Below are 9,313 nucleotides of genomic sequence, written 5' to 3'. Positions count from 1 at the left end.
TGTGTTTATGCTTGGCATGTAAAGCTAGCACACAGAAGCATGCAAAGTGTTGAGAAGTCGCTAAAGGATTGTGAACTTGATGTTGTACATTGTGACAAATCCAAGGAAAGATGTGATGTTTGTCTGAGAGCAAAGGGAACTGCACCTTGCTTCAGTGGAAAAAGCAGTGTGCATAATGAAAGGTTTTTGGAAACAATATTCAGTGATGTTATTGGCCCTATAAAAGCCTTGATTGGGACAAATAAATTTTTCTCAGTTTTCACAGAAGCAAAGACAAAATATAGCACCGTCTATATGCTTAAATCAAAGGATGGGACTCTAGATAAATTTAAAGAATATGTTGCCATGGTTAAAAACAGATTTGGGCATGCACCTCCAAACTTGCTGACAGATGGAGGTGGTGAATATTGCAATAATGAGTTTAAGAAGTTTCTGAAAGCAGAAGGGATTGAACACAAAGTGACTGTCCCATACACTCCACAGCAGAATGGGAGTGCAGAAAGACTTAATTATGTGTTACAGGAAATGACCAGAACAATGCTCATGCATTCTGGATTACCTAAAGGCCTGTGGGTTGAAGCTGTAAATACAGCAGTGTATATTCACAATAGAATACCTTCAAAAGTAACAGGAATTACTCCATTCCAAGCTTGGTTTGGCAAGAAGCCAGGACTTAAGCATATTACAACTTTTGGAGCAAAAGCCTATGCATATGTTCTTAGAGAAAATAGAGGGAAGCTTGATGCAAGGACTGAGATTGGATTCATAGTCGGATATCCCTGTAGGAAAAGGCTACAGAGTCTATGATCCAAAGCTGAATAAGACCAAACATTGTAATGTTGTGTTTGTGGATGACAGTAATTTGCCTAGAGCACCCTGTGTACCTGACTCTGATCTTGAGGTTACTGATGATGCTTCTGAAGATTGGTATAGTTGGTTACCTGTAGTGATCACTGGTGAACTGGCAGGTCTACCTTCTGAAGACTCTACTGAACCAGAAGGGGAGATGGGGACCGCACCACAGGGAGCGACAGAACCTCCACTCATTTTAAGACGATCAGAAAGGAGCACAAAAGGGCAACTACCACAGAAATATGGATACTGTGACACTGTGAAATCTATAGAGACTGTGAAACCTAAAGAGGAACCCAAGAGCTGGAAACAAGTGTGTGATTTACCTAATGAAGAAAAGGAGAAATGGATTCAAGCAATGGAACAAGAGATACTATCCATTTATGAAAAAGATGTATGGACTTACAAAGCTACCTGCAGGAAGAAAGCCTGTTGGATGCAAATGGGTCTACAAAATAAAGTACAAAGATGATGGAACTATAGACTTGTACAAAGCAAGGCTATTAGCCAAAGGCTATGCACAAGGATTTGGAACTGATTATTCTGAGACTTTTGCACCAGTTATCAATAGTGTCACACTTAAAACACTGCTGAGAGTGGCATCATTTAGAAATATGCTTGTAGAGCACCTAGACATTAAGACAGCATTTCTTAATGGTGAGTTATCAGAGGAAATCTATGTGGAAATACCTGAAGGTTTTCAAGTCCCTGGCAAAGAGAACTATGTTTTCAAACTCAACAAAGCACTGTATGGTTTGAAACAGGCAGCAAAAAGTTGGTATGACAAAATAACTGGACTACTACAGCAACAAGGATTTGAGCAAGGGAAAGCAGAACCCTGCATGTACACTAGATTCAAAGATGGAGAATATCAATACATTCTGGTTTACGATGACGATTTGGTCGTGAGCTGCAAGAACAAAGAAGACATTAAATACATTGTTGAAAAGCTGAACAAAGAGGTTGAAGTCAAAAGACTTGGAGATATTAAACACTATCTAGGAATACAGATTGAGAGACTTGAGAATGGAACTTTTCAACTGTGCCAAAGACGAAAGATTATGGACTTTATAGAATCTCTTGGCATGCGAGACTGTAAAGAATCTAAGATACCTCTTGAACCTGCATACCTGAGAGCTCAGGGTGGTCAACCACTCAAAGACATTGGAAAGTACAGAGAAGCTATAGGAAAACTCCTGTACCTAAAACTACCAGACCTGATATTGCAGCTGCTGTTGGAATACTGAGCAGAAAAGTAAGTTTGCCTAATCACCACGATTGGAATGCAGTAAAGAAACTTGCCAGATACTTAAAAGGGACTATGGACTTAAGACTGATCATTGAACCTTCTGAGAATCCGAGACTAGTTGGATACATGGATGCCAACTATGCAGAAGAATCGTGCAATTACAGATCAACCAGCGGATACTTGTTCTTCTATGGAAATGGACTTGTAGAATGGACTAGCAGAAAACAGACTATAGTGGCACAATCTACAGCAGAAGCTGAGTGCGTGTCAGCAGCCAGTACCTGCAGTGAACTTGAATGGATTTTTCATCTGCTGAAAGACTTCAAGATAAAAGAACCTGTACCTACTGTAATGTTTGAAGATAACCAAGCGTGTATTGCTATATGTAAAGGGGAAAGTAGAACAGTCAGAAGTAGATCTATTGGTATTAAATGTGAGCTAGTGAAAGATTTACACCAGAAGGGCTGATTAAGATAGAATATTGTTGTACAGAAGCTATGTTAGCTAATATACTTACTAAGCCATTACCTTGTGCTAGATTTGAATGTTTACATGAAATGATTCATCTAGTTGATGTGAATGTGACAGTGAACAATGAGTAATGATTATTGAATGTATAATGACTTGCACATTAGGCACTGAGAAGGAGTGTTGGAAATATGTATATTTTGTATGTCCTTTGCAATGTTCTAAAGTTCCAGTCATTATAGGGTTAACGCTGTGCCTGATTCCCAGTTGTCTGCATGACCTGGGAAGAAGATACTGACTGCTGTCAATCAAGGTCTAGAAGTGGGAGAACCTGTTTTGTCTGTTTGGTCAGTTAGGTGACTTCCTTTGTTCAGGCAGAGAGGTCAAGAAGAAGGAGGAAGTAGCCTCCATTAAGCACATGATCTTCTAGTGTGAGGATGTAGTTCGATAGTGTTTGTTATTTTCACCTCCCAGTACCCTTTCCCTGTAGAAATAAATATGTTTTTGCTTTTTCATGTTAAATGCCTGTCAATGATTATTTGATCCAGTGATCCATCGCAGTGTTTGAGATAAAGAAATAGAATTTGAAACAGAATTCCCTAACACAGAGGAGGGCAACAAAGATGGTGAGGGGTCGGGAGACCAAGTCCTATGAAGAAAAGTTGAGGAGCTGGGCATGCATAGTTTGGAGAAGAGGTGGCTGAGAGGTGATATGATCACCATCTTCAAGTACTTGAAGGGCTGTCATCTAGAGGATGGTTTTCTGGTAGAATTGTTTTCTGTGGCCCCAGAAAACATGTCATCTAGAGGATAGTAGAATTGTTTTCTGTGGCCCCAGAAGATAGGATCAGAACCAATGAATTGAAATTAAATTAAAAGCGTTTCTGGCTCAACATTAGGAAGAACTTCCTGACTGTTAGAGCAATTCCTCAGTGGAACAGGCTTTCTTAGGAGGTGGTGGGCTCTCCTTCCTTGAGGGTTTTTAAACAGAGGCTAGATGGCCATCTGACAGCAATGAAGATCCTGTGAATTTAGGGAGAGCTATTTGTGAGTTCTCCAGTGCTCCCAGTAGTGGGTCAGTCCTGACCTATGGGAATGTAGCTCCTCCTCTCCATAGGCAGGACCAGCAAAACAAGTTCCTTCCAGGAAGGGGTGCTATTCCCCTTAAGTTTCAGTTTTGCTTGGCCCTGCCTCCAGAGCAGGATGTGCCAGCTGAGCTTTGGCTCAACTTTGCAAAAAAAAAAGAGAAAGAGAGCGAGAAAGACCACAACAAAAGCGACGAGGAAAGGGACAGAGCAGCTTACTCTCCCCCTTTCCCTTGGCACCTGAGGCTTCCTGGAGTCTGGCAGAAGCTGGGAGATCCAGGAATGTGGCTGCAGTTTCCCCACGCCTCCCTGAGCACAGCAGCAAAGCTGGCTCCAGTCCGTTTCCCGACAGCACAGCTGAGCCACAGGTAAACGAAGCACAGGGGAGCGAAGAACGTGGCGGTGAGTGGTGGAGACCGCAGACGACCGGGGTGGAGACAGCAGCACATGCATCAGCGTGTCCAGACCCAGCAAGTGCACACAGGGCAGACAGGATGGCGACAAACTCCTCCTCCCTCCTGAGGAACAGGTAGGGTCCCAGAGACCCACGGATGGGGGGTATTGGTGGAGGAGGAAGTTCAGCAATGGGGGAAAGTAGGGTGGCCTGTGTAAGGTTGCCTGGGGGAGGACTTAATGAATGCTGGGCACCCCCCCTCCAACCCTTCCTCTTGCTGGCATAACTGAGCCTCAGGGCCCCTAGTGCCATGTTTTTCCAGATGGTACTACAGCACTAGTCCAGAGGCTGATTACTTCCATAAAGGAAGACTAGGCGGAGAGGAGGTCCAGAGAAAGAAAGGGAGTGCCACAGCCCAGTAAAAAGGGATGAACAGAGTCTACAGGGTGTGGAAGGAGAAGGAAAATTTAGTTGGGAAAAGCGGCCATTTTGTGTCTTCTCTCTTTACAGTATCCTAGGCATTTCAAAATGGCTACCCCATCTGAATTCCCCAAGGCCAAGGACACAGCTATGTATGATTTGGACTTGTCTGACTCTCCCTCTCAAGAGCACCAGACGGAAAGCCCAGTAGTGGATTTATCTGGAACAGAGGCCAAGGCAAATCTCTTGCCTGGATCCAACAGATAGTAAAACAGGAAGTACAGTCTAGCAAGGAGGATCCTAGTCAGACCCCCAAGCTGAAGTCTAAAAAATGCACAAAAAAGACTAAGCATCTGGTGGAGGAGGAAGTTGAGACTGCCCCTTCACAGAGAAAGAAGACACGCATAGATATGAAAAGTTTTCAAGCTTCTGAGCTAGGGGAAGACTCAGGACTCAGAACTATCTTCCTCAAAGGAAGAAGGGGAGCTTTCTGAGGAAGAGGTGGAGATAATTCAATCATCTCAGAATAGGTTGTTTCCCCCTGACATTTATTCACGGCTCTTCCCAAAAATTGTCAGAGCCTTGAAACTGAATTATGACCCTAAACTTAAAGAGGAAGATGAAACAGATTTCCCAATGGGGTCAGAGAAAACTATTCCTAAGGTCAGATCCAAGCCACAACTGGTACCACTGCCAGCAGGGTTTTTCTCCATTATGAAGGCAGAATGGGAACACCCAGCCAAACCAAAGGCAACCCATTCAGTTTTTTCCAAGTTTTACACTCTTATTCCAAAGGCCATGAAATGGCTCAAGCTGCCCAGAGTGGATGACCCAGTTAACAGCCTCGCCTCCTCTTCCATTCTGCCATTGGATGCCGATGGCACATGGATAAAAGGATTGAACAAGCCCTACAAAGGGATTTTGAAGCTTCAGCCACCTCCTTGCAGGCGTCAGTGTTGGCTTCTTTGGCTGTCAGAGCCATTTATTCGTGGGCTTCAGAATTGGCCAAGGCGGAACAAGACTTACCCAAGGAAGTTAAAGATGAGCTAAAGAAGATAGCCTTGTCTGCTGCCTTTGCAGCAGACACTACTCTGGACGCTATGCAACAATCTGCGAGAGCCATAGCCTCGAGTTTGATGGCCTGATGGAACACTTGGCTGCGAAACTGGGACACAGATCCATCTGCAAGAGCCAAAGTAGCAGCGGTCCCTTTTAAAGGCGATTTACTCTTCAGCCAAGGCCTAGAGCGCTACCTGGTGGAGGACAAGGATAAGAAGAAGGTTCTTCCATCCAAAAAGTGGGACAGAGTTAAGAGATGGTTCCAGCCCTTTTGGGATCAAAGGAGGGACTCCAAGTCAAATTACTCCAAATCCTATATGGGAAGATGGCAACAGAAGCCCCGCAGATCTTCATCTTTCAATACCAAAGGGCAGTCCTCCAAAGGCCCGAGGAAAGGCAATGCCAGCTGACTATGCCCAGAACAGTCCCCCAGGGGCTTTAGGGGGCCGTCTCCAACGCTTTGCCGAAGTGTGGAGCCAGACAGTAACAGACAGATGGGTGGTGGATACAGTGTCCAAAGGCTACAATATAGAACTCAAGACAGTTCCATGAGACAGATTCCTGGAAGTTCTCAGGAACAAGTCTCCTCAAAAACATCAGCTTCTGCTATCAGCCATCCTCCATCTCCTCGATATAGGGGCTATACAACTGGTGCCGGAGGAGGAGAGGACCCAGGGTGTCTACTCGATCTTCTTCATCGTCTCAAAAAAGAATGGGGATGTGAGAGCAATCTTAGACCTGAAATGGCTCAACAGAAAGGTGGAGACGAAGAAGTTTCGGATGAAAACCTTCCGTTCGATCCTCCTAGCCCTACAAAAAGGGGACTTTCTGGCATCGATAGATCTATCCGAGGCCTATTTACACATACCAATTCGGCAGGGGCACCGCCATTTTCTGAGATTCTCTTACGACGGCAGCCACTACCGATACAAGGCATTGCCATTCAGCTTAAAGTCCTCACCCAGAGTCTTCAGAAAGATACTGGTGACTCTAGTGGCAGCCTTGCGTCTCAGGGGAGTGTCATTGTTTCCATACCTGGACAACTTCCTAGTCAAGGCACCATTGTTTGCGCAGACGAAGGCGGCCCTGAAGGAGACAATGAATGTTCTATCATCCCACGGGTTTGTCATAAATCGGGAGAAGAGTTCCCTCACACTGGCTCAATCCATCCTTCACCTGGGGGTACAGATCAATACCAGGGAAGACAGAGTCTTCCTCACCCAGGAAAGACAAGCGAAACTGGCACAACTGATCCATTCAGTGTTACAGGCCAAAACCATGCAAATGAGGACTCTAGCGAAATTGGTGGGACTCTTAGTCTCGTGCCAGGACCTTGTGCAATGGGCACGTTCCCATACACGACCCATCCAGTCCTTCCTACGTCCCTTCCAGACAGCCATTGCTCAGAGGAAGCCGCTCCAGGTAGGAGTGCCAAAATGGGTGAAAGTGGCTTTGCAATGGTGGTTGTCGCCATGGCAGTTCCTAGCCAGACAGGCTCTGCGAGAACCAATTTGAACAGTCGTGACGACAGATGCCAGCTTGTTTGGCTGGGGGGCACATGCGAAAGGACAGATGGTTCAAGGGTGCTGGTCCGGTCAGGAGACCTCCAACAGTATAAATGTCCTGGAACTGAGGGCAATCAGACTAGCTCTGCTCCACCTTCCGGACATAGTGAAAGGCCAACATGTTCTCGTCCAAATGGACAATATGACAGCGAAAGCCTTCGTGACCAAGCAAGGGGGGACATGATCGAAACTCTTGCAGCAAGAGACAACTCTGCTGATGGACTGGGTGGAGCCAAATCTTCTGTCCCTGAAGGCGACACACGTTGCGGGGAAGGACGTGTTAGCGGACTGGCTCAGCCGTCAGACCCTGGATCCAGCGGAGCGGTCGCTGAACAAGATGGTCTTCCGTCAAGTTTGCCACAGGTTCGGGTTTCCAAAGGTGGACGTGTTCGCGTCGGAACTAAACCATCAAGTTCCAAACTTCCTGTCAAGAACAAAAACTCAAATGGCCATGGGCACAGATGCGTTGCACGCCTTTCCCCCAGTGGAGATGTTGCAGAGGTTCTTGCTCAGGGTACAGGACTTGGGGGCGGAGGTAATAGTAATAGCACCTTTTTGGCCAAGAAAGGTCTGATTCCAGGAGTTGATGCGTCTCAGGATACTTCCGCTATGGAAGGATCTCCTGCTACAGGGAGAGGCACTATGTCCACAACTGGAGATGCTAAGACTCACAGCGTGGAAGTTGAACGGAGGCAACTGACTGAGTTGGGGTACCAAAAAGGGGCCGTAGATACCATGCTGGCCTCTAGACGAATGTCTACTAATACAGTGTACAATGCCACTTGGCAGATCTTTGCATCCTGGTGTCAGGAGAACAGTGCAGACCCAATGTCTGCTAAGGTAGCAGACGTGCTTGCCTTTTTTAGGCGGGTTTGGAGAAGGGACTTAGTACCAATATCCTCTGAAGACAGGTAGTGGCAATTTCAGCGGTGAGAGGTGATAGGAAGGGCAAGTTGCTGCCCAAACATTCACATATCAAACACTTTTTAAGAGGGGTGCCTCTCCTTAATCCACCATAGGCACGCAGGTTCCCTTCTTGGAATTTGAATGTAGTGCTTGAGGCCTTAAGTCAGGACTGACTCACTACTGGGACCACTGGAGAACGGAAGATTCTGTTCACTTACCGTGAAGTCTTCCTTCTCGGTGGTTCCAGAGTGGGTCAGTCCTCCCCGCCCAGTTTGGGATTGACTCAGTCTTTGCATCAATACACTGGGAGGCCTGGGAGTTTGGGCATTTGTCTTTTTGCTGAGTTTGCTGTGGATCATGTAATTGCACATGGCGAGTTATTGGTTAAAGGCGTTCTGGTTTGGTTGTACCAAACTGTCCAGTTACACCGTTATGAATAAAGGAAGTTGGATGATTCTGTGTATGCTTCCTTGAGTCCGGGTCTGGGAGGGGAAGACAGGTATTACTGTGGTGTTTCTTCCTTCGGTTGCAGTTTGTTTTCTAGTTTCTAGATGGGAGTCGACTGGCTTGAAGACGAACTGAAAGTTAAGGGAAATAGCACCCCCTCCTGGAAGGAACTTGTTTTGCTGGCCCTGCCTACAGAGAGGAGGAGCTACATTCTCATAGGTCAGAACTGGCCTGCTCTGGGACCACCGAGAAGGAAGACTTCATGGTAAGTGAACAGAACCTTCCGTTTCGTGCATTGTGCAGGGGGTTGGACTAGATGACCCTGGATGTCCCTTCCAACTCTATGATTCCTCTGTCAGAGGCTGTTCTGGAAAGAGCAGTTTCTGTCAGAGTTCTCTCAGCACCCCCTACCTCACAGGACTTCTGTTCTGGGGAGGGGAAGGGAAAGGAGATTGTAAGCCACCCTGAGCCTCCTTCAGGTAGTGAAAGCCGGGGTAGAAATCCAATATCTTATTACAGGTAAATGTGTTATATGATTGGTCAAATAATAAAGAACGACTGACTGACTGATCTTCGCTTCTTAGCTTAGTCATCTTATCTTCTAGGGAGAATTCAGGCCTGATTTGATTTAGAACCCATTTGTGTGTCTTTTTGACAGTTCACAGTATCCATAAAACTATTCTGCAACACCACATCATTTCAAATGAAATATTTAGCTTCTTATAATGAATATCTTCCTTAAAAAACAACATTAAAGTTTCCTAAAGTTATGCATACCCACTTTAAGCATTCTGCACTGCTCACAATCAGGTCACAGGAGAGAAAAGATTACTTAAGCCTGACAAAGGGGGACATAGCTCCTGAAAAA

The sequence above is a fragment of the Heteronotia binoei genome, chromosome 2, assembly GCF_032191835.1.
Source record: "Heteronotia binoei isolate CCM8104 ecotype False Entrance Well chromosome 2, APGP_CSIRO_Hbin_v1, whole genome shotgun sequence".
Lineage (NCBI taxonomy): Eukaryota > Metazoa > Chordata > Lepidosauria > Squamata > Gekkonidae > Heteronotia > Heteronotia binoei.
This window is presented reverse-complemented; position numbering follows the sequence as displayed.